The 23,463-nt window shown below is 42.6% G+C and overlaps 1 pseudogene; it reads left to right on the top strand.

The window, feature by feature from the left end:
• The first annotated feature begins 1,152 nt into the window (after positions 1–1,152).
• On the top strand, positions 1,153–21,558 carry LOC121574193 (annotated as a pseudogene).
• Positions 21,559–23,463: the final 1,905 nt, after the last annotated feature.

Genomic DNA, 23,463 nt, shown 5'->3' with positions numbered 1-23,463 from the left:
CTCCAATAACACGGTTTAGCACGAATACTCGGTTACAACAAACCACCAGTGTGTTAACACGCCAAGCAGATCATTCGTGTCCGTGTCTAACGTTGTGTAAAGTTTTGGGTTAGTTTTGACAGTTTGAGTGAGTCCGTCGTCAACTTATTCAGCCAGTTAGTTAGCTAGAATAGTTAGCATACTAGCTAGCCATTGCTCTCTGCCAACAAAAAAACCCTCCTCCTACGGCACGAACACACAGAGAGAGCCAAGCTAACGTTAACTAGTCACCCATGTCCCGAATTCCCTTGAACGACTCTGGTTACCAGTATGTAAAAACAAAACACAAATGTAGGTTATAACTTACCCTTAGTAGCTACTGTTAGCCAGTTAAGTGCAAAGCTAGCCACTGAATCAATTCAGCCAGTTTGCGTCTGTTCGCTAGGTCGTTCCAGCTATTGTTTAGTTAGCTATCCAGGTAGCAACAAGCTAGCTACATTTCGAGTACAGTAGCTACTAACTACCTAACGTTAACGCTTCAGATAATGAGGTTAGAAAAACAGCTGAATGGTAGGCAGCTAGCTGGCATAATTACAGGTACTCTTAAGCGTGAAATAACATTGGAAACAACTATCCACAGTTGCTAATAGTTACCAGTAGCTACCCGCTAGCTAGTCCAGGTAGTGGGTTAGCTAGCCTCGTGCTTCACCGGACTCAGCCGAATACAACACTTAACTACAATAATTACCTACAATAACCTACGATAACTACCTAGATAAACTACCTACAATACCTAACTACAATCTAAATACATGGTTTATGCTTTACTCAACACCATATAAGCCAAGCTTACCTCCCGCCAGAGAGAGACACAACCTCGCCCCACGACTCCGACGAGTAGAGAGGTAAACACTCATTACAGTGCTGTGTTGTACCACCACTGTGTTGTACCACCACTACCAGGTATCAGAGACAATGTCAGCTCAGCAGGATTACAACTGAATCGTTATGTAGCTCAATTGGTAGAGCATGGTGTTTGCAACGGCAGGGTTGTGGGTTCGATTCCCACGGGGGGCCAGTATGAAAAAATAATAATGTATGCACTCACTAACTGTAAGTCGCTCTGGATAAGAGCGTCTGCTAAATGACTAAAAATGTAAAATGTAAAATGTTATAGGAGCAGGGATCCAAGGCTCCTTCACCGCGTATCACCTGGCTAAAAACAACAAGATAACTATTTTGCTGGAGCAGGTCTGTAACTAACTCATTATCCACCCAATGAGTCCAGTCTTGTAGCTGTACATTTGGGCCCTGAGTGTTTCTACAAGTAAACTAGTGTATTTAGCCTACAATTGGAACAAGACTACAGGTTGGATAGCGATAAAAGAGAAACCCACATACAGTATAACACAAGTTGTTTGTAAGGCAGCAGCTATCAATACTTTCTGCAACTGATGGAAAAAATAATTGATCAATGTTGCTATTTGAATGGATAGCCAATCGGAATGTTCTCTTAAAATAACAGCCAACCCTTAGCTGCAGATGGCAGAAGGTGGACAGATGTGTTAAATAAAACAATCTGTGCCTCATAATAATGGATAATTTGCAAGACAATAACATGCCACATTAATTTCACACTAATTTAATTAGTTACAATTAAAATGGTTTATTGAATTGTATTCTTATTGTCTATGGTCTAATATTTCAACTCATTGTAGTGTGTACACATCTGACATTGCTCAACTGACAGTAACATGCAGTAAGTATAAAATGATTTATCGTTGCAGGATACGCACAAAGCTACAAAACAATATCTGTTTACTAGTGATACCTTTTCCTCATCACTGGCCATTGAGTACAACAGACAACAATAGGAACCATATACAGTGGGGGGAAAAAAGTATTTAGTCAGCCACCAATTGTGCAAGTTCTCCCACTTAAAAAGATGAGAGAGGCCTGTAATTTTCTTCATAGGTACACGTCAACTATGACAGACAAAATGAGAAAAAAAAATCCAGAAAATCACATTGTAGGATTTTTAATGAATTTATTTGCTAATTATGGTGGAAAATAAGTATTTGGTCAATAACAAAAGTTTCTCAATACTTTGTTATATACCCTTTGTTGGCAATGACACAGGTCAAACGTTTTCTGAAGTCTTCACAAGGTTTTCACACACTGTTGCTGGTATTTTGGCCCATTCCTCCATGCAGATCTCCTCTAGAGCAGTGATGTTTTGGGGCTGTCGCTGGGCAACACGGACTTTCAACTCCCTCCAAAGATTTTCTATGGGGTTGAGATCTGGAGACTGGCTAGGCCACTCCAGGACCTTGAAATGCTTCTTACGAAGCCACTCCTTCGTTGCCCGGGCGGTGTGTTTAGGATCATTGTCATGCTGAAAGACCCAGCCACGTTTCATCTTCAATGCCCTTGCTGATGGAAGGAGGTTTTCACTCAAAATCTCACGATACATGGCCCCATTCATTCTTTCCTTTACACGGATCAGTCGTCCTGGTCCCTTTGCAGAAAAACAGCCCCAAAGCATGATGTTTCCACCCTCATGCTTCACAGTAGGTATGGTGTTCTTTGGATGCAACTCAGCATTCTTTGTCCTCCAAACACGATGAGTTGAGTTTTTACCAAAAAGTTCTATTTTGGTTTCATCTGACCATATGACATTCTCCCAATCCTCTTCTGGATCATCCAAATGCACTCTAGCAAACTTCAGACGGGCCTGGACATGTACTGGCTTAAGCAGGGGGACACGTCTGGCACTGCAGGATTTGAGTCCCTGGCGGCGTAGTGTGTTACTGAGGGTAGGCTTTGTTACTTTGGTCCCAGCTCTCTGCAGGTCATTCGCTAGGTCCCCCCGTGTGGTTCTGGGATTTTTGCTCATCGTTCTTGTGATCATTTTGAACCCACGGGGTGAGATCTTGCGTGGAGCCCCAGATCGAGGGAGATTATCAGTGGTCTTGTATGTCTTCCATTTCCTAATAATTGCTCCCGCAGTTGATTTCTTCAAACCAAGCTGCTTACCTATTGCAGATTCAGTCTTCCCAGCCTGGTGCAGGTCTACAATTCTGTTTCTGGTGTCCTTTGACAGCTCTTTGGTCTTGGCCATAGTGGAGTTTGGAGTGTGACTGTTTGAGGTTGTGGACAGGTGTCTTTTATACTGATAACAAGTTCAAACAGGTGCCATTAATACAGGTAACGAGTGGAGGACAGAGGAGCCTCTTAAAGAAGAAGTTACAGGTCTGTGAGAGCCAGAAATCTTGCTTGTTTGTAGGTGACCAAATACTTATTTTCCACCATAATTTGCAAATAAATTCATTAGAAATCCTACAATGTCATTTTCTGGATTTTTTTTCTCAATTTGTCTGTCATAGTTGACGTGTACCTATGATGAAAATGACAGGCCTCTCTCATCTTTTTAAGTGGGAGAACTTGCACAATTGGTGGCTGACTAAATACTTTTTTCCCCACTGTACTGTAATATAGAGCCAAATTGACATTATAGTGTCATTCTCCAGTTCCTCCTGCCCATAGAGATACTATTAAATTACTAGAGGGGATATGTAATAAACCCTCAAAGTTCCAGAATTGGGTGAAAATGGCAGTCATATTGGTCAGGGAGAAATCCAAACCAGTCTAATTGGAATGAATGGCAGTAGAGGCATAATCCTGATTTTACTTATGCAGGACAATACGGCATGTAATATATTAGACATTGTGTAATATAATTATTGTCAACCTAAAATATTGTCAGAATTATAAATACAGTTTATACAGGTTGTATACCCATTGTCTGTATAAATAGCCTCTAAAATATATGTTAACAGACCATAAATGTCTCAATTTTAGTTTTCTTGGAAAGTGCTATTATATGATACAATATCAGTAATTGTTGCATTTACAACTTATCTAAGTCCTATCATCAACAGATTTTAGCCAGTGTATGGCTGTGTATTGACTGCATTGTTTGAATGCAATGTTGCCATATTGGCAGTTCATTTGAAAAAATTTATAGAATTATTCCTCTAAAACTGGCTGGCTAGCTAGCTAACAAACATACAGTGTGAGAGTGTGATTTGAAGGAATCAGGCGCAGGAGGGTAAATCACAGAATACAGAGTTTATTCCGTAGTACACAGTTACGCTAGATAGCATCAACAGTCCAGTGCGCAAAACAGGCGCACTGTAACAAATACAGGCACACGGGAAAATATACCCCGGCAATACAAAGTACAGGTAGCTCCACCGAGCTCCACTCATCTCACATGAAACAATCACCCACAAGGACAAGGGGGCAGAGGGAACATTTATACATGTACTAATGAGGGGAATATGAACCAGGTGTGTGTAATTGACAAGACAAGACAAATGGAATAATGAGATATGGAGCGGCAGTGGCTAGAAGGCCGGTGACGACGAATGCCGAAGCCTGCCCAAACAAAGAGGGGAGGCAGCTTCGGAGGAAGTCGTGACATACAGCGCAGATAAATTCTTCAAATTCATTATTTGACACAATATCTTACACAATATCTTACCATGGTAAACCATGGTTGACCAACTCCCTGACCAAAATGGTGTACCTTTATCCAATCACAAGAAGGTTAATGTCCATTCTAGTATTCTAATTCCTAATTCTATGCTCCTGCCCCACTGTTCCTATGGTCAGACCAGGATCATCCGGAAGGCTTATGAACAGGAATACACCCACATGATGGAGGAGTGCTACCAGCTCTGAGCAAAACTGGAGGCCGGGGCTAATGTCACACTATTCAGGTACACTGCTGCTACTTCATCTTAATGTAGGAAATTATGAAGAAGGAAAGCCTGTTCCTCATTATACTGTTATGCCAGGGCCCTGAACTGAGCCTGTTTATTTACATGAGTAGATATGACTGGAGAGAGTTCACTCATGTCAGAAATAAGAGATTGAGGAATTTGGCCAGTGCAATAATAGTTGTATTGATAGGAAATGAATAGTTCAGTCAGAGCCAAAAGTGCAATGAGCATTTATGCCATGTCATTATTTTTACTAGGCACTGTAGGCAGGATGTGGACTTCCAGCAGTTCAGGAGCACCCTGGAGAGGAACCAGGTTCCCACAGAGACCCTGGGACCAGAGGAGTTCAGCCAGAGAGAGGAACCAGGTTTCCACAGAGACCCTGGGACCAGAGAAGTTCAGCCAGAGAGAGGAACCAGGTTCCCACAGAGTGCCCTGAACTGAGCCTATTTTTTACTCTGTGTTTATTGACATGAGTAGATATGACAGGAGAAAGTTCACTCATGTCACCGTGAGGCGGTTCTCACTGGACTAGACTTAGCAACACACAAACCAAAGCTGATAGGACACCTTTCCAGCTCACTGACCTATCACAGGGATCTGGTGAGGTTATGTTAGAGTGGGAGGGATTATTGTCTGAGGGGGAAAGAACTGTGAAATGACACACTACAAAACTGGCAAGAAAAACAGTGAAATATGCAGTTTGATTTAATAGACTATAGCGGGTCAACTGATTTCCATCCTGCATTTGAACCCCAGCATGAATCCCTCTCAGTGCAGTTTAAGGCATATGCAGGATGATATAAGGGCTGAGGCGTGGGCCTTACTGCAGGGATGTCCTTGACCTTTAACTTTAAAAACCATTGAGACAATGAAAGATAGAGGTGGGGGGGCTGTGTAAATCTTGGTGAGCGATACCAGGTTCCTGGATTGTATTTCACCGGCCTAATGGATCCTTCAGTGAGGAGGATGGATGAGTGCTTTGCCTGCGGGGGCTGAGGCCTGGCTGAGTCTAGCTGAGCCAGCTTGGCTGGGTGCCCTCTGTCAGCCCCCGGACACAGTGCCCATCACTCAGGGCCAGGTGGGCCGCAGATCATATTTACACCCACCCAGTGGAGCAGGGGTCAGGGGGAGGAGAGGGGCTGATGAATGGAGCAGTCTCCTGGCCGGGGCGCTGCACATGCATCACAGAGGGCCAATCGCACCGGGTGCACCAGAGAAAACAGCAGTCATACATCGCACCGGAGACCATCCATCACCCAGACCATTCAATTAGAGGCAGCCTCTCAGAGGCCTGCAGCCCAGCCACCCTGGGTGGCCCAACTGCACAACAAGGCCCTCTCCATACAGTACACTGAGATGCATGATATACTGTACTGTCTGCACTTGTAACAAACTTGCATAAAACACAAACTTGTCAGAAATAAGAGATTGAGCAATTTGGCCAGTGCAGTAATAATGGTATTGATTGGAAATTAATAGTTCCGTCAGAGCCAAAAGTGCAATAAGCATTTATGCCATGTCATTATTTTTACTAGGCACTGTAAGCAGGATGCTTTAATAACTGCCTCAGGTAACAGTAAACATTTTATCTTGATGATACACAAACATCTACACACTTGAGGACTTCATTTGTTTCTTCCCATCCCACTCCCAGGTGTACTGGTATCCTGGTGAAGGGCCCTGAGGATGATGTGGACTTCAGGAGTTCAGGAGCACCCTGGAGAGGAACCAGTTTCCCACAGAGACCCTGGGACCAGAGGAGTTCAGCCAAATAGAGGAACCAGGTTCCCACAGAGACCCTGGAACCAGTGGAGTTCAGCCAGAGGCTCCCCCAGGTCAACCTGCTGGCAGGGGAGGGGGCCCTCATAGACACCACAGCTGGGGTCCTGTATGCAGACCGGGCCCTCAGGGCAGCACAGGTACAGGAAGGGCCCCTGAAGCAACCTTTGTTCAACACCTAATGACCCTGCAGAGAGGTTCAGACCTCTTGGTGTAATGACATACACTGCATAGTCAGACACAGGGCAGTAACATGCTCTGGGGGAGTTCAGGAGCACCCTGGAGAGGAACCAGGTTCCCACAGAGACCCTGGGACCAGAGGAGTTCAGCCAGAGAGAGGAACCAGGTTTCCACAGAGACCCTGGGACCAGAGGAGTTCAGTCAAAGAGAGGAACCAGTTTCCCACAGAGACCATGGAACCAGTGGAGTTCAGCCAGAGGCTCCCCCAGGTCAACCTGCTGGCAGGGGAGGGGGCCCTCATAGACACCACAGCTGGGGTCCTGTATGCAGACCGGGCACTCAGGGCAGCACAGGTACAGGAAGGGCCCCTGAAGCAACCTTTGTTCAATACCTAATGACCCTGCAGAGAGGTTCAGACCTCTTGGTGTAATGACATACACTGCATAGTCAGACACAGGGCAGTAACATGCTCTGGGGGACCTGGACGGTCCGTCTCCAGAATAAATAACTCTACTTGTTCTCCCTTACCCTCAGCAGGGCCATGATTGAAAACACTTTCTATATTTCTGTAACTAAGAGGATTTATAATCACATCTCCCAGGTCTTACTGCAGGAGAGCAGACCCTTAGTCTAGGGAAAACATGAGACAATTAGAGTCACAAGGGCTTGAACATACAGAGAGGTTGACTACATGAATGTAAACTATGGAATACAAGACTATAGAAAGACTACAAGACAAGCTATAGAAAGCTGTAGAAATACCAGCTAACTGCAGCACAACTAACTCCAGAGGAAGCTGTATAGGGAGAGTGTGTTCCCTCTGAGGAAGGTCTGTTAAATGTGTCTGCCCCGGGCACATATGGCATCAGCAGCCACTTCCCCTGCTTCGTCCAGATGGGAGTGGAGGGAGCGCAGTACCACTTCTATGGCCTTCCCTCCAATGAGTACCCAGGCCTGATGAAGGTGAGGAACACTGAGACACGCCCTGGATACAGAAAGTATCACTTACTAACACTGAATAGTGCAGCAACTATTAGAGTGCCATTTCCCTGGACAAAATGACTGCTGTCCTATGGAGGGGAAAGGCTACAGCAACACTCCTTCCCACTGTAATCAGATCCCTATTGTGAGGCGTGAATACACAGAGGACGCTATTTGAGGGCTTTGAGGGTAAAGTCTTTCCTCTTTAAGCACATATTGTAGAGAGTGTGAATGACCCTTGTTATCACCTAAAAGCAAGTCATTTTCATTGGAGAAAAATCTCAAAGGATGCACAGGTATTTAAAAATAGCTTTATGCTGTTTATTAATTCAATGGTGCTATTGGCGTTGTGTTCCTCAGAACTGCTACCACATGGGGCAGTGAGATGAAACACAAGGAGTGGGACAGACAGACGGACAGGACGGATATCCACCTCTTGTCCCAGTTTGTGTCCCTCTACCTCCCTGGACTAGAGCCAGAACCAGCCCTGGTGGAGAGCAGCCTGTACATAGTCAGACTACTGCTGTCTCTGTACTACAGTTAACCAGAGCTAAAATGAACTAACCAATTCACTAGATGGATTAATCCTCACTAATCTAACTAGAGATGTTGCTGTCTGACTAAACCATCACTATCATTAGTAATGGCTATTTTCAGAACGCCGAGAGAGGCTATCAACAACAACTGTTGAATATGTTAATTCTAACAGCAATGTTCTGTTGAGTGACTCAATGGAGTGTGAAACACAAGTTGCGTTCAACAATCCAGTTTGGATTCATATAATTAGGATGAGAGCATGTGGCAAACTCTGAGAGACTCTAAACAACATTATTGAAGAGAGAACACTGAGGGACACATTTTCAGTTGTGGTTTAACAATGTGCTTCAACTATAGCCGTGGGAAGATGTTTGGGGGCGTGCGGTGGAATTTTGTTTTTGCCCGCGCTACAGAGGGCTATATCAGTCCGCAAATTCAGGACTTGTAAAGGCCCATTGCACTACTTTCGTGAGAAAAAAAGAGGTGGTGCAGCACCCTCAGCACCCCTACTTCCCACAGCTATGGTTTCAACAATAACCAGGTTTCCAGCCAACCTTTTTATGCAAGTAAAGCAGAGCCTCTGGAAAACATATTGCGAGACAGCATTTTTCCTAGCACTTCACACCACTTTCAAATCAAAAGCTCCGACTGGCCCAGTAACTTCTCAGCATATTTTTACATTCCAGTATATTATTTACCTGCTCTGTTGCAGCCTACCATTGAAAACCATTGAAGACTACATGCAGAAAAGTCGTGCTATTTGTATTTGAGCAATATGATTGGCCATTAATCAAGGAACACTATGCTCCTGTAAGTCACAAATTCTCGAGCAGTACAGAAGTAGATAGCTACATGTACGGTCACACAGCACACGCGAGATGTCCTGAGAAAAAATAAGTGCCCATCAATCTACTCACTGAGCTTATTTATTTTAAGGAAAGTGATTTACAAAAGTAAACCTTGAATAGTTAACATACTAGCAATATGCTGGCTACTGTTGATAGTCTGCAAAAAGAAAGCAAAGAAAATGCACTTTAGCATTTGTCTTGGCTAGCCTAGGCTACTGTAGCCAGGTCAGAGGGCCGATTAGAATATGCTGAGCCACGGGGCACCGGTCTATGGCTCGTGACGTGAAAGGGTAAAAGGATCACCCTTCTCTAATCAAACAGTAATCTGTGCCGCTCGGTCATGTTGTTAACAAGGCAGCATGGTGCAACGTCCAGAAACATAAAACATCTATTTTCCAAAAAAATTCCATATATGTAAAGCGTTTTTATCAAAAGCAATCACTTTTGCATGTGAAAACACAGAATCCTACTAATTGAGCAGACACATGGCTCATGCCTGGGAGGCAGCCCGGTTCCAAAACTTCCACCAGGTGCAAAACACGCCTACCTGTGCGCTCGAGACAGATTAATCGAATCCCCTCAATATTGCTTTTGGAACACAATTGTCTTAAAGAGGCAGTGTCCTATATTGAGACGTAACATTTTTTATCTAAATGACATACTTTAGAAACAAACATTTATGCAATTAATCCAATGCTAAATTATAATGAACAAAAATATAAGCACAACATGTAAAGTGTTGGTCCCATGTTTCATGAGCTGAAGTAAAAGATCCCAGAAATTGTCCACACGCACAAAAAGCTTAATTCTCTCAAATGTGTTTACATCCCTGTTAGTCAGCATTTCTCCTTTGCCAATATAATTAATCCACCTGACAGGTGTGGCATATCAAGAAGCTTATTAAACAGAATGATCATTATACAGGTGCACCTTGTGCTGGGAAACTAAAAGGCCACTCTAAAATGTACAGTTTTGTAACACAACACAATGCCACAGATGTCTCAAGTTTTGAGGGAGTGTTCAATTGGCATGCTCACTGCAGGAATGTCCACCAGAGCTGTTCATAAACCGCCTCCAACGTCATTTTTGAGAATTTGGCAGTACATCCAACCGGCCTCAAAACTACAGACCAGGTGTAACCACGCCAGCCCAGGACCTCCACATCAGGCTTCATCACCTGCGGGATCGTCTGAGACCAGCCACCCGGACAGCTGATGAAACTGTGGGTTTGCACAACCGAATAATTTCTGCACAAACTTTCAGAAACCATCTCAGCGAAGCTCATCTGCGTGCTCGTCGTCCTCACCAGGGTCTTGGCCTGACTGCAGTTCGCCGTCATAACTGACATCAGTTGGCAAATGCTCACCTTCGATGGCCACTGGCACGCTGGAGAAGTGTGCTCTTCACGGATGAATTCCGGTTTCAACTGTGCCGGGCAAATGGCAGATGTGTGAGTGAGCGGTTTGATGATTTCAACGTTGAGAACAGAGTGCCCCGTGGTGGCGGTGGGGTTATGGTATGGGCAGACATAAGCAAACACAATTGCATTTTATCGATGGCAATTTGAATGCACAGAGATACCGTGACGAGATCTTGAGGCCCATTGTCGTGCCATTCATCTGCTGCCATCACCTCATGTGACGCAAGGATCTGTACACAATTCCTGGAAGCCGAAAATGTCCCAGTTCTTCCATGGCCTGCATACTCACCAGACATTTCACCTATTGAGCAAGTTTGGGATGCTCTGGATCGATGTGTACGACAGCGTGTTCCAGTTCCTGCCTGATCAACTCTATGCGAAGGAGATGTGTCGCTCTGCATGAGGCAAATGGTGGTCACACCAGATACTGACTGGTTTTCTGATCCACGCCCCTACCTTTTTATTAAGGTATCTGTGACTAACAGATGCATATCTGTATTCCCAGTCATGTGTAATCCATAGATTAGGGCCTAATTAATTGACTGATTTCCTTATATGAACTGTAACTCTGTAAAATCTTTGAAAATGAGACATGTTAAGTTTATATTTTTGTTCAGTTATTAAACAGCTTTTTAATACAGTGAGGGAAAAAAGTATTTGATCCCCTGCTGATTTTGTACGTTTGCCCACTGACAAAGAAATGATCAGTCTATAATTTTAATGGTAGGTTTATTTGAACAGTGAGAGACAGAATAACAAGAACAAAATCCAGAAAAACACATGTCAAAAATGTTATAAATTTATTTGCATTTTAAATTAGGGAAATAAGTATTTGACCACCTCTCAATCAGAAAGATTTCTGGCTCCCAGGTGTCTTTTATACAGGTAACGAGCTGAGATTAGGAGCACACTCTTAAAGGGAGTGCTCCTAATCTCAGTTTGTTACCTGTATAAAAGACACCTGTCCACAGAAGCAATCAATCAATCAGATTCCAAATTCTCCACCATGGTCAAGACCAAAGAGCTCTCCAAGGATGTCAGGGACAAGATTGTAGACCTACACAAGGCTGGAATGGGCTACAAGACCATCGCCAAGCAGCTTGGTGAGAAGGTGACAACAGTTGGTGCGATTATTCGCAAATGGAAGAAACACAAAATAACTGTCAATCTCCCTCGGCCTGGGGCTCCATGCAAGATCTCACCTCGTGGAATTGCAATGATCATGAGAATGGTGAGGAATCAGCCCAGAACTACACGGGAGGATCTTGTCAATGATCTCAAGGCAGCTGTGACCATAGTCACCAAGAAAACAATTGGTAACACACTACGCTGTGAAGGACTGAAATCCTGCAGCGCCCACAAGGTCCCCCTGCTCAAGAAAGCACATATACATGCCCGTCTGAAGTTTGCCAATGAACATCTGAATGATTCAGAGGAGAACTGGGTGAAAGTGTTGTGGTCAGATGAGACTAAAATCGAGCTCTTTGGCATCAACTCAACTCGCCGTGTTTGGAGGAGGAGGAATGCTGCCTATGACCCCAAGAACACCATCCCCACCGTCAAACATGGAGGTGGAAACATTATGCTTTGGGGGTGTTTTTCTGCTAAGGGGACAGGACAACTTCACCGCATCAAAGGGACGATGGACGGGGCCATGTACTGTCAAATCTTGGGTGAGAACCTTCTTCCCTGAGCCAGGGCATTGAAAATGGGTCGTGGATGGGTATTCCAGCATGACAATGACCCAAAACACACGGCCAAGGCAACAAAGCAGTGGCTCAAGAAGAAGCACATTAAGGTCCTGGAGTGGCCTAGCCAGTCTCCAGACCTTAATCCCATAGAAAATCTGTGGAGGGAGCTGAAGGTTTGAGTTGCCAAACATCAGCCTCGAAACGTTAATGACTTGGAGAAGATCTGCAAAGAAGAGTGGGACAGAATCCCTCCTGAGATGTGTGCAAACCTGGTGGCCAAGTACAAGAAATGTCTGACCTCTGTTATTGCCAACAAGGGTTTTGCCACCAAGTACTAAGTCATGTTTTGCAGAGGGGTCAAATACTTATTTCCCTCATGAAAATGCAAATCAATTTCTAACATTTTGTTGTTGTTATTCTGTCTCTCACTGTTCAAATAAACCTACCATTAAAATTATAGACTGATCATTTCTTGGTCAGTGGGCAAACATACAAAATCAGCAGGGGATCAAATACTTTTTTCCCTCACTGTAGATATCATAAAAACCAAATATAGCCTATATAAACAGAGTATACCAAAAATTAGCAACATCCCCCCCCCCCCCATGTTGACTTCCCACAGTTGTGTCAAATTGGCTGGCTGTCCTTTGGGTGGTGGACCATTCTTGATACACATGGGAAACTGATGAGTGTGAAAAACCCAGCAGCGTTGCAGTTCTTGACACAGACTGGTGCGCCTGGCACCTACTACCATACCCCGTTCAAAGGCATCTTTTGTCTTGCCCATTTACCCTTTGAATGGCACACATACACAATGTCTCAAGGCTTAAAAATCCTTCTTTAACCTGTCTCCTCCTCTTCATCTACACTGATTGAAGTGGATTTAACAAATTACATCAATAAGGGATCATAGCTTTCACCTGGATTCACCTGGTCAGTCTATGTCATGGAAAGAGCAGGTGTTCTTATTGTTTGGTATACTCAGTGTAGAGAGAAGGCATGTTAACCTATAGGCCAGAAGTCAGGCCAGGGGTATTCAACTCTTACCCTACAAGGTCCAGAGTCTATTGGTTTTCTGTTCTACCTGATAATTAATTGCACCCACCTGGTGCCCCAGGTCTAAATCAGTCCCTGATTAGAGGGGAACATCTATGCATAGTCTATGCACCTACATATTTTTACATTTTAGTCATTTAGCAGATGCTCTTATCCAGAGTGCATACATTATTTTTTTTCATACTGGACCCCCGTGGGAATCGAACCCACAACACTGGCGTTGCAAACGCCATGCTCTACCAACTGAGCTACACGGGGATTACCTTGACTAACCTGTACTCCCACACATTGACTCTGTACCGGTACCCCCTGTATATAGCCTCGTTATCGTTATTGTTATTTTATTGTGTTATTTTTTATTTTATTTTATTTTCTACTTTAGTTTATTTAGTAAATATTTTCTTAACGCTATTTCTTGAATTGCATTGTTGGTTAAGGGCTTGTAAGTACAGTGCCTTGCAAAAGTATTCATCCCCCTGGGCGTTTTTCCTATTTTGTTGCATTACAACCTGTAATTTAAATTGATTTTTATTTGGATTTCATGTAATGGACATACACAAAATAGTCGAAATTGGTGAAGTGAAATGAAAAAAATAACTTGTTTCAAAAAATTCTAAAAAATAAATAATGGAAAAGTGGTGCGTGCATATGTATTCACCCCCTTTGCTATGAAGCCCCTAAATAAGATCTGGTGCAACCAATTACCTTAAGAAGTCACATAATTATTTAAATAAAGTCCATCTGTGTGCAATCTAGGTGTCACATGATCTCAGTGTATATATACACCTGTTCTGAAAGGCCCCAGAGTCTGCAACACCACTAAGCAAGTACCACCAAGCAAGCGGCACCATGAAGACCAAGGAGCTCTCCAAACAGGTCCAGGACAAAGTTGTGGAGAAGTACAGATCAGGGTTGGGTTATAAAAAAATATCTGAAACTTTGAACATCCCACGGAGCACCATTAAATCCATTATTAAAAAATTGAAAGAATATGGCACCACAACAAACCTGCCAAGAGAGGGCCGCCCACCAAAACTCACGGACCAGGCAAGGAGGGCATTAATCAGAGAGGCAACAAAAATACCAAAGATAATCCTGAAGGAGCTGCAAAGCTCCACAGCGGAGATTGGAGGATCTGTCCATAGGACCACTTTAAGCCATACACTCCACAGAGCTGGGCTTCACGGAAGAGTGGCCAGAAAATAACCATTGCTTAAAGAAATAAATAGGCAAACATGTTTGGTGTTCGCCAAAAGGCATGTGGGAGACTCCCCAAACATATGGAAGAAGGTACTCTGGTCAGATGAGACTAAAATTGAGCTTTTTGGCCATCAAGGAAAACGCTATGTCTGGCACAAACCCAACACCTCTCATCACCCCGAGAACACCATCCCCACAGTGAAGCATGGTGGTGGCAACATCATGCTGTGGGGATGTTTTCCATCGGCAGGGACTGGGAAACTGGTCAGATTTGAAGGAATGATGGATGGCGCTAAATACAGGGAAATTCTTGAGGGAAACCTGTTTCAGTCTTCCAGAGATTTGAGACTGGGACGGCAGTTCACCTTCCAGCAGGACAATGACCCTAAGCATATTGCTAAAGCAACACTCAAGTGGTTTAAGGGGAAACATTTAAATGTCTTGGAATGGCCTAGTCAAAGCCCAGACCTCAATCCAATTGAGAATATGTGGTATGACTTAAAGATTGCTGTACACCAGCGGAACCCATCCAACTTGAAGGAGCTGGAGCAGTTTTGTCTTGAAGAATGGGCATAAATCCCAGTGGCTACATGTGCCAAGCTTATAGAGACATATTCCCAAGAGACATGCAGCTGTAATTGCTGCTAAAGGTGGCTCTACAAAGTATTGACTTTGTGGGAGTGAATAGTTATGCACGCTCAAGTTCTGTTTTTTTGTATTATTTCTTGTTTGTTTCACAAGAAAAAATATTTTGCATCTTCAAAATGGTAGGCATGTTGTGTAAATCAAATGATACAAACCCCCCCAAAATCCATTTTAATTCCAGGTTGTAAGGCAACAAAATAGGAAAAATGCCAAGGGGGGTGAATACTTTCGCAAGCCACTGTAAGCATTTCACAGTAAGATCTACACCTGTTGTATTCGGCGCATGTGACAAATGCAATTTGATTTGATTTGAACAATGAAAAAAAGCAGTGGAACTGGCTTCAAGGTTCAGAGTCGAATGAGGGCTGTAGGTCCTGCATGACCACAATGCATTTAAAAACTACACCATGTCCAGTGCAGTAGAAATGCTGTTCGAGCCAGTAGACTTTTGGCCAAAAAAGCTAATGTTGGACCCTGTCATAGCCTACGAATAGGACCAAGAGTTTTACCTGACCAGGTCATAAGATCAGGAAAAACTCCAGGCCTCAGAAAAGACACGTACAAATTTTGCCACACCACTTTCGAACCTGTGGCGCATGTGGTGCCACCTCTGGAGTAAAGTACTGTATAAGTCAGATAAATAATGTCAGGACAGGCCTGATGGAAACAAGAAATTTGACAGTAAACTGATTGATTTACGCTTGTAAATAAAATGAAGATAAATGCACTGTAAGGTAAGGAGACTTTAACAGGAGTATGCTTGCTCTCTGATTGCCTGCAGGTTACACCAGACCATCACTTTGTTCTAGATCGCCACCCTCACCACGGCAACATCGTCATTGGAGCAGGATTCTTAGGTATGTTTACAGGAGTCCCTATCTATTCACCTCTCATGGTCATGGTACTGTGTTCTTACATCCCTCCACAATATATATTTGCACATTCCAGCACTGAGAGACCATATCAAAACCTACAGCCAAATGGCCACCCTGCTGAAAGCCAGTTTTGTAGCCTGGCAGCGTCCCTTTGGATAATGGCACAGTGTAATAATCCAATCTGAAAGCCCATTGACTATATGTGTGTGTGTGTATACATACATATATATATACATATACACACACACACACATACACTACCGTTGAAAAGTTTGGGGTCACTTAGAAATGTCCTTGTCCATACATGAAATGAGTTTGAATAGGAAATATAGCAAAATGCATAGGAAATGTAGTCATTGACAAGGTTAGACATAATGCTTTTTAATATAAATAATAATTGTGTCCTTCAAACTTTGTTTTTGTCAAAGAATCCTCAATTTGCAGCAATTACAGCCTTGAAGAACTTTGGCATTCTAGTTGTCAATTTGTTGAGGTAATCTGAAGAGATGTCACCCCATTCTTCCTGGAGCACCTCCCACAAGTTGGATTGGCTTGAGGGGCAATTCTTACATACCATTCGTTCAAGCTGCTCCCACAACAGCTCGATAGGGTTGAGATCCAGTGACTGCTGGCCACTCCATTATAGACAGAATACCAGCTGACTGCTTCTTCCCTAAATAGTTATTGCATAGTTTGGAGCTGTGCTTTGGGTCATTGTCCTGTTGTAGGAGTTAATTGGCTCCAATCAAGCGCCGTCCATAGGGTATGGCATGGCGTTGCAAAATGGAGTGATAGCCTTCCTTCTTCAAGATCCCTTTTACCCTGTACAAATCTCCCACTTCACCACCACCAAAGCACCCCCAGACCATCACATTGCCTCCACCATCCTTGACAGATGGCATCAAGCACTCCTCCAACATCTTTGCATTTGGTCTGCGTCTCACAAATGTTCTTCTTTGTGATCCGAACACCTCAAACTTCGATTAGTCTGTCCATTACACTTTTTTCCAATCTTCCTCAGTCCAGTGTCTGTGTTCTTTTGCCCATCTTAATCTTTTCTTTTTATTGGCCAGTCTGAGATATGGCTTTTCTTTGCAACTCTGCCTAGAAGGTCAGCATCCCAGAGTCGCCTCTTCGCTGTTGACGTTGAGACTGGTGTTTTGTGGGTACTATTTAATGAAGCTGCCAGTTGAGGACCTGTGAGGCGTCTGTTTCTCAAACTAGACACTAATGTATTTGTCGTCTTGCTCAGTTGTGCACCGGGGCCTCCCACTCCTCTTTCTATTCTGGTTAGAGCCAGTTTGCGCTGTTCTGTGAAGGGAGTAGTACACAGCGTTGTACGAGATCTTCAGTTTCTTGGCAATTCCTCACATGGAATAGCCTTAATTTCTCAGAACAAGAATAGACTGATGCGTTTCAGAAGAAAGTTATTTGTTTCTGGCCATTTTGAGCCTGTAATCGAACCCACAATTGCTGATGCTCCAGATACTCAAATAGTCTCAAGAAGGCCAGTTTTATTGCCTCTTTAATCAGCACAACAGTTTTCAGCTGTGCTAACATAATTGCAAAAGGGTTTTCTAATGATCAGTTAGCCTTTTAAAATGATAAACTTGGATTAGCAAACACAAATTGCCATTGGAACACAGGACTGATGGTTGCTGATAATGGGCCTCTGTGCTGATTTTTTATGGAATATCTACATAGGCGTAGTTTCCAGCTACAATAGCCCCCCCAGAATGTCTTCCATCTGTTCAGTGATTGTTTTCAATTAAAATGGTCAAGAATAAACAAAAACTGCTTTTTATCAAAGAGCAATTTCTCAAGCAATAATTTTGCTAGGACTGTCTGCGAGTGGTCTGAGTGGGTAGGGGAAAACTGAAAACCAGCTGTTATTGGCAGAGAGGTTTGGAACTCTCTTTCTTATTGGTCTATTATCTCATTTTATCACCTGTTGATATCACCAGGCAGGCCAAAACTCCATCCCACCAAAACATGCTGAAATTTCAGGTGGTCTTTTCAAAACAGCTCTTACACTAAAAGGGCATTACCATCATTTTCACAATTTCATAGTATTATTCCAACATCATAGTGTGGAAATATATATAAAACACAGAATAATCACGCTTTTGACTGCACTGGGCCTTTAATCAATGTATAGCTCCGACCCGTACAACTTGGGGGTTTGGAACTCCACCAAGCTATGCCACAGTCCTGGCGTGGTGCCAAAGCTATTCATCTTGCGATGCAATGTCTTACATGTAACCATTTTATGTCTCTGTATCTAGTATGAAGGAAGTTAGAGGTAGTTTCAAGAGCCAATGTTAACTAGCGTTAGCACAATGACTGGAAGTCTACGGGTATCAGCTAGCGCTAGTTAGCAACTTCCTTTAAACTGCACAGAGAGACATAACGTTTTTATACACAAGGTTATCTGACTCTGGGGAAGTAGATAAAGGACCTCATTGCCTAAATCCCAAAGTATCCCTTTAAGCTAATTGATTGCACCCAAACTGGCCATTTTAATTTATAGGATTCAGATAATATTCAATAAATATAGTACCCAACATCTGATTTGTACGAAACTTCTTCCTACCAAAGAGTAAGACATGTGGAATCCCAAAATATTGTCAAAAGCCACCCACGGACCCCCCACACCCCATGCCAATCCCACCCCAACAACCAGTATCAGTTCTCTGTTTGACAAGTAGTATGAAGCTGCAGCTTGGAGTATTGCTTCTCTGTACTATTCCCATACTATTCTCCATACTATTCCCTGCTGATGTTCTTTCTCCCTTGTGCAATCAATTAGCTTAATGTCTCATAGATCAAATTATATTTCAGCAAAATAATGTTTAAGGAATGCTAATCGTATCTGTTACTAACTACAGAAACGATTTCAGAACAATCTGAGATGGTGGGTGTCGAAATCCTCTTTCTTGTGCTTTTTGAGGTGGAACGACCCTTTATTCATCTAAAAGGTTTACATGCTAGGTTCATGTTATCTAATTAATCTGATTTGAAACATTCTACCACACTGTACTTACAAAGTATGAAATATATTATACTGGTTTGCAATGAGAAATGAGAAAGATATAGTAGGGCAAAATTCCAGGAAGGAATTATTGGGTTGTGTGCTACCTTACAGTGCATTCGGAAAGTATCCAGACCCCTTGACTTCTTCCACATTTTGTTACGTTACAGCCTTATTCTACAATGGATTAAATTGTTTTTTTCCCCTCATCAATCTACACACAATACTCCATAATGACAAAGCAAAAACATGTTTTTAGAAATGTTTGCAAATGTCAAAAAATAAATAATGAAATATAACATTTACATAAGTATTCAGACCCTTAACTCAGTACTTTGTTGAAGCACCTTTGGCAGCAATTACAGCCTCAAGTCTTCTTGGGTATGACGCTACAAGCTTGGCACACCTGTATTTGGGGAGTTTCTCCCATTCTTCTCTGTAGATCCTCTCAAGCTCTGTCAGGTTGGATGGGCAGTGTCGCTGCAGAGCTATTTTCAGGTCTCTCCAGGGATGTTAGATCGGGTTGAAGTCCGGCTCTTGCTGAGCCACTCAATGACATTCAGAGACTTGTCCCGAAGACACTCCTGTGTTGTCTTGGCTGTGTGCTTAGGGTTGTTGTCCTATTCGAAGGTGAACCTTCGCCCCAGTCTGAGGTCCTGAGCGCTCTGGAGCTCTGGAGCAGGTTTTCATCAAGGATCTCTCTGTACTTTTCTTTGTTAATCTTTCCCTCAATCCTGACAAGTCTCCCAGTACCTGCCGCTGAAAAACATCCCCACAGCATGATGCTGCCACCACCACGCTTCACCGTAGGGATGGTGCCAGGTTTCTTCCAGATGTGACGTTTGGCATTCAGGCCAAAGAGTTCAATCTTGGTTTCATCAGACTAGAGAATCTTGTTTCTCATGGTCTGAGAGTCCTTTAGGTGCCTTTTGGCAAACTCCAAGCGGGCTGTCATGTGCCTTTTACTGAGGAGCAACTTCCGTCTGGCCACTCTAGCATAAAGACCTGATTGGTGGAGTGCTGCAGAGATGGTTGTCCTTCTGGAAGGTTCTCCCATCGCCACAGAGGAACTCTGGGGCTCTGTCAGAGTGACCATTGGGTCCTTGGTCACCTCCCTGACATTTACATTTTTACATTTTAGTCATTTTAGCAGACGCTGTTATCCAGAGTGACTTACAGTTAGTGAGTGCATACATGTTTTTTTTGGGGGGGTTTTCATACTGGCCCCCCGTGGGAATCGAACCCACAACCCTGGCGTTGCAAGCGCCATGCTCTACCAACTGAGCTACACGGCGCCCTTCTCTCCCGATTGCTCAGTTTGGCCGGGCGGGTAGCACTAGGAAGAGTCTTGGTGGTTCCAAACTTCTTCCATTTAAGAATGATGGAGGCCACTGTGTTCTTGGGGACCTTCAATGCTGCAAAACATTTTTGGTACCCTTCCCCAGATCTGTGACTCGACACAATCCTGTCTCTGAGCTCTACGGACAATTCCTTCGACCTCATGGCTTGGTTTTTGCTCTGACATGCACTGTCAATTTTGGGACCTTATATAGACAGGTGTGTGCCTTTCCAATTCATGTCCAATCAAGTTGTAAAATGATCAATGGAAACAGGATGCACCTGAGCTCAATTTCAAATATCATTGCAAAGGATCTGAATACTTATGTAAATAAGTTATTTCAGTTTTTTATTTTAAATTTATAATAGATTTGCAAAAATAAATAAAAACCTGTTTTCACTTTGTCATTATGGGGTATTGTGTATAGATTGAGTATTTTTATTTATTTAATCCATTTTAGAATAGGGCTGTAATGTAACAAAATGTGTTAAAAGTGAAGGTGACTGAATACTTTCTGAATGAACTGTTTATCTAACATCACTGACTGCAGGCCTGAATAGTAATGAATCCGTCAGGATCAGACAAAATAGATTCTGCTAGCCCTATTGCGTATCCTCTCTCATTCTCTTGTTGTACCCTCTATCCCTCCTTCCCTATCTCTGTGTGACACTGTATGCCTGTCATGGCCGGGACCTGTTCCCTTAGGTCTGCCTCCTCTCACCTCAATAAGATTAATGTATTTTGGGGACAGCACAATCACCCTTTCAGTGGTCCTCTCCTCTCCTCCCCTCACCTTCCAAACGCCTCTGTCCTCTTATCTGCTTGAACAGCTATTCTTATAGAAAAGTGAGAGACAGAAAAGAGTGAAGAAATTGAATGAGGTGAAGTGTGAAAAAATACTATTACCTGATTATAGTTATTAAGCAATTCAAGGTCTCCCACATCCTCCATAATGTTCTCATTCTGTAGAGCCTTTTGTTTGTAAAATATTTACTCTTAATTCTACACTGATTTTTCTTTAGACACTATTACTGTATATGCACATTTTGGACTGACATAAGGTCACTGAACTCTTTATTTCCCCAGGTCATGGTTTCAAGTTTGGCCCAGTCGTTGGGAAGATGCTGTGTGAGCTGAGCCTTGGACAGATGACCTCTCACCTTTCAAAATCCAGCGGTTCCAGTCCAACCCCAAATACTCTTTATAGAACTAATCACAAAGGGGGGAATTCCGACCCAAGTTAAGTGTGCGTAAATGGAAAGTAATTCATTTTTATGCACTTTTCTCTCTATGCGTATTCTGACCTTGAACTTAAGCATGAGAATAGCATGCTATTCACCTACTATTCATTTGGGGTGGAGATCAAATAAATGAAGGTGTGGCAGAGGTGTGTCTACAGATACACCGTTTTCGAACATTACTTAATTCCCTTATAATTCCACCACCTTTAGACGCAAGGAAACCATGAATAAGGTCACGCGAACCTGCCGGTTCCAAGTGGAAAAAGCATCTACTTTATTTTTTTCGATAGAATCTCCATGCGCTGTAATTGATAAATTGATATGAGCTATTGATAAGAGCTAGGTAAATTGGTAATCTGTTTGGGGAAGGGGATTGTAAATAAACATAGCCTAGCAATTGCTTTAGACAATTTTTCCTTATGTGGAACCAGTCATATGGAAGAAAACTGAAAATCATATCAACATTAAATGTATTGCGGCCCCTTTTCCACAGTGAAGAAGGCTATAAATTGCTGTGCCGTTATTCAGAATTTCTATTGTATGCTCTCATAATTTGCAGGGATGACATTTGGAGACCCATATACTGTATATTTATAGCTGTCACTTTACTGTTAGTTTCCTTCAATTTGTAGCCTACATTTTGCATAATTCCATTCCGTTTACCTTTCTTTCCTCTGTCACGTCCATGTAGTTGTTCCTGAGGGTCGATAGCAATAGTGGATCATATTAGGCTAACGTTGTGCAATAATTTGGGACATGTAGCCTATTTGAATCATTATGGAACTCAGACCACACGTAGCAGTTTTAACCTGGAGCCTGGCGCATGGTTCACTATGACTGGACTGTTGTCATACAGTTCTATGATTAGTGAGGATTAGGGTAGATTTATAGGACTATTGTTCAACCCCTATTGTACACTTTTTCCACCTAACAATATGTCATACATTGAAATGAGTATGGCAACTTTCAGGATGAATCAAAGCACTGTATTTTTTATTCATCAATATATTTAGTACATAAAGGCTCTCCAACCCTGTTTTTTATGATTCATGCATACTTTCCTAACCCCAAAATGTGCTTAAATAATCTACAAAATCAGAGTATTTTTTTTAACCAGTTGGTGCTGAAACGGAGACAAATATGCATATATTTAGATGGCTTTATTTAATTGATCCCTATATTCAGAAAACGCCAAAATTATATTTAAAAGGTACACAGTATTTAAAAGGATGACTTAAGATAAATATACTGAAAACCTTATTGAATGCACACCACCAGAAAATATGTTGACCAGCAAGTGGGAGGGTTTTCAGCAGTTTAATTCAATGTATTCAGCTCGCGAAAGGGAACCAAGTCTGCAAAGCCCATTACGCAACTGCATAAGGTAAGTCTGAATAACAACTACTGAGAAGTGTGTAGGAAAGGCGTGCGTATGAAAGGTGTTCATAGGAAAGGCATTTTCTAGTGGAGTTTTCATTCAATAGGGTTTTAGTACATTTATCTAAAGCCATCCCTTTAAATTTGGTGTACTGTACCTTTAATTAGAATTTTCTCGACAGACTCACTAGAATATATGGAGAGAACGGTTCAGAATATTAGGGATCAATGAAAGAAAGCCATGTAAACCTAAATACACTCATACTCAACTCCTTTTCAGCACCAATTAGTAGATTTTAAAAAAACTCTGATTTTGTAAATTATTTAGCGTTAGGAAAGTATTTATGAATAATAAAAAAACAGGTTTGGAGAGCCTTTACGCATAACATATATTGGTAAATAATAATACAGTGGTTTGATTCATCTTGAAAGTTGCCATATTCCAATTGTTCAATCCGGGTGAGAAAAGTGTACAATAAGGGTTGAACAGTAGT

Source organism: Coregonus clupeaformis, chromosome 9 (genome assembly GCF_020615455.1).
Source record: "Coregonus clupeaformis isolate EN_2021a chromosome 9, ASM2061545v1, whole genome shotgun sequence".
Classification (NCBI taxonomy): domain Eukaryota; kingdom Metazoa; phylum Chordata; class Actinopteri; order Salmoniformes; family Salmonidae; genus Coregonus; species Coregonus clupeaformis.
This window is presented reverse-complemented; position numbering and strand designations above follow the sequence as displayed.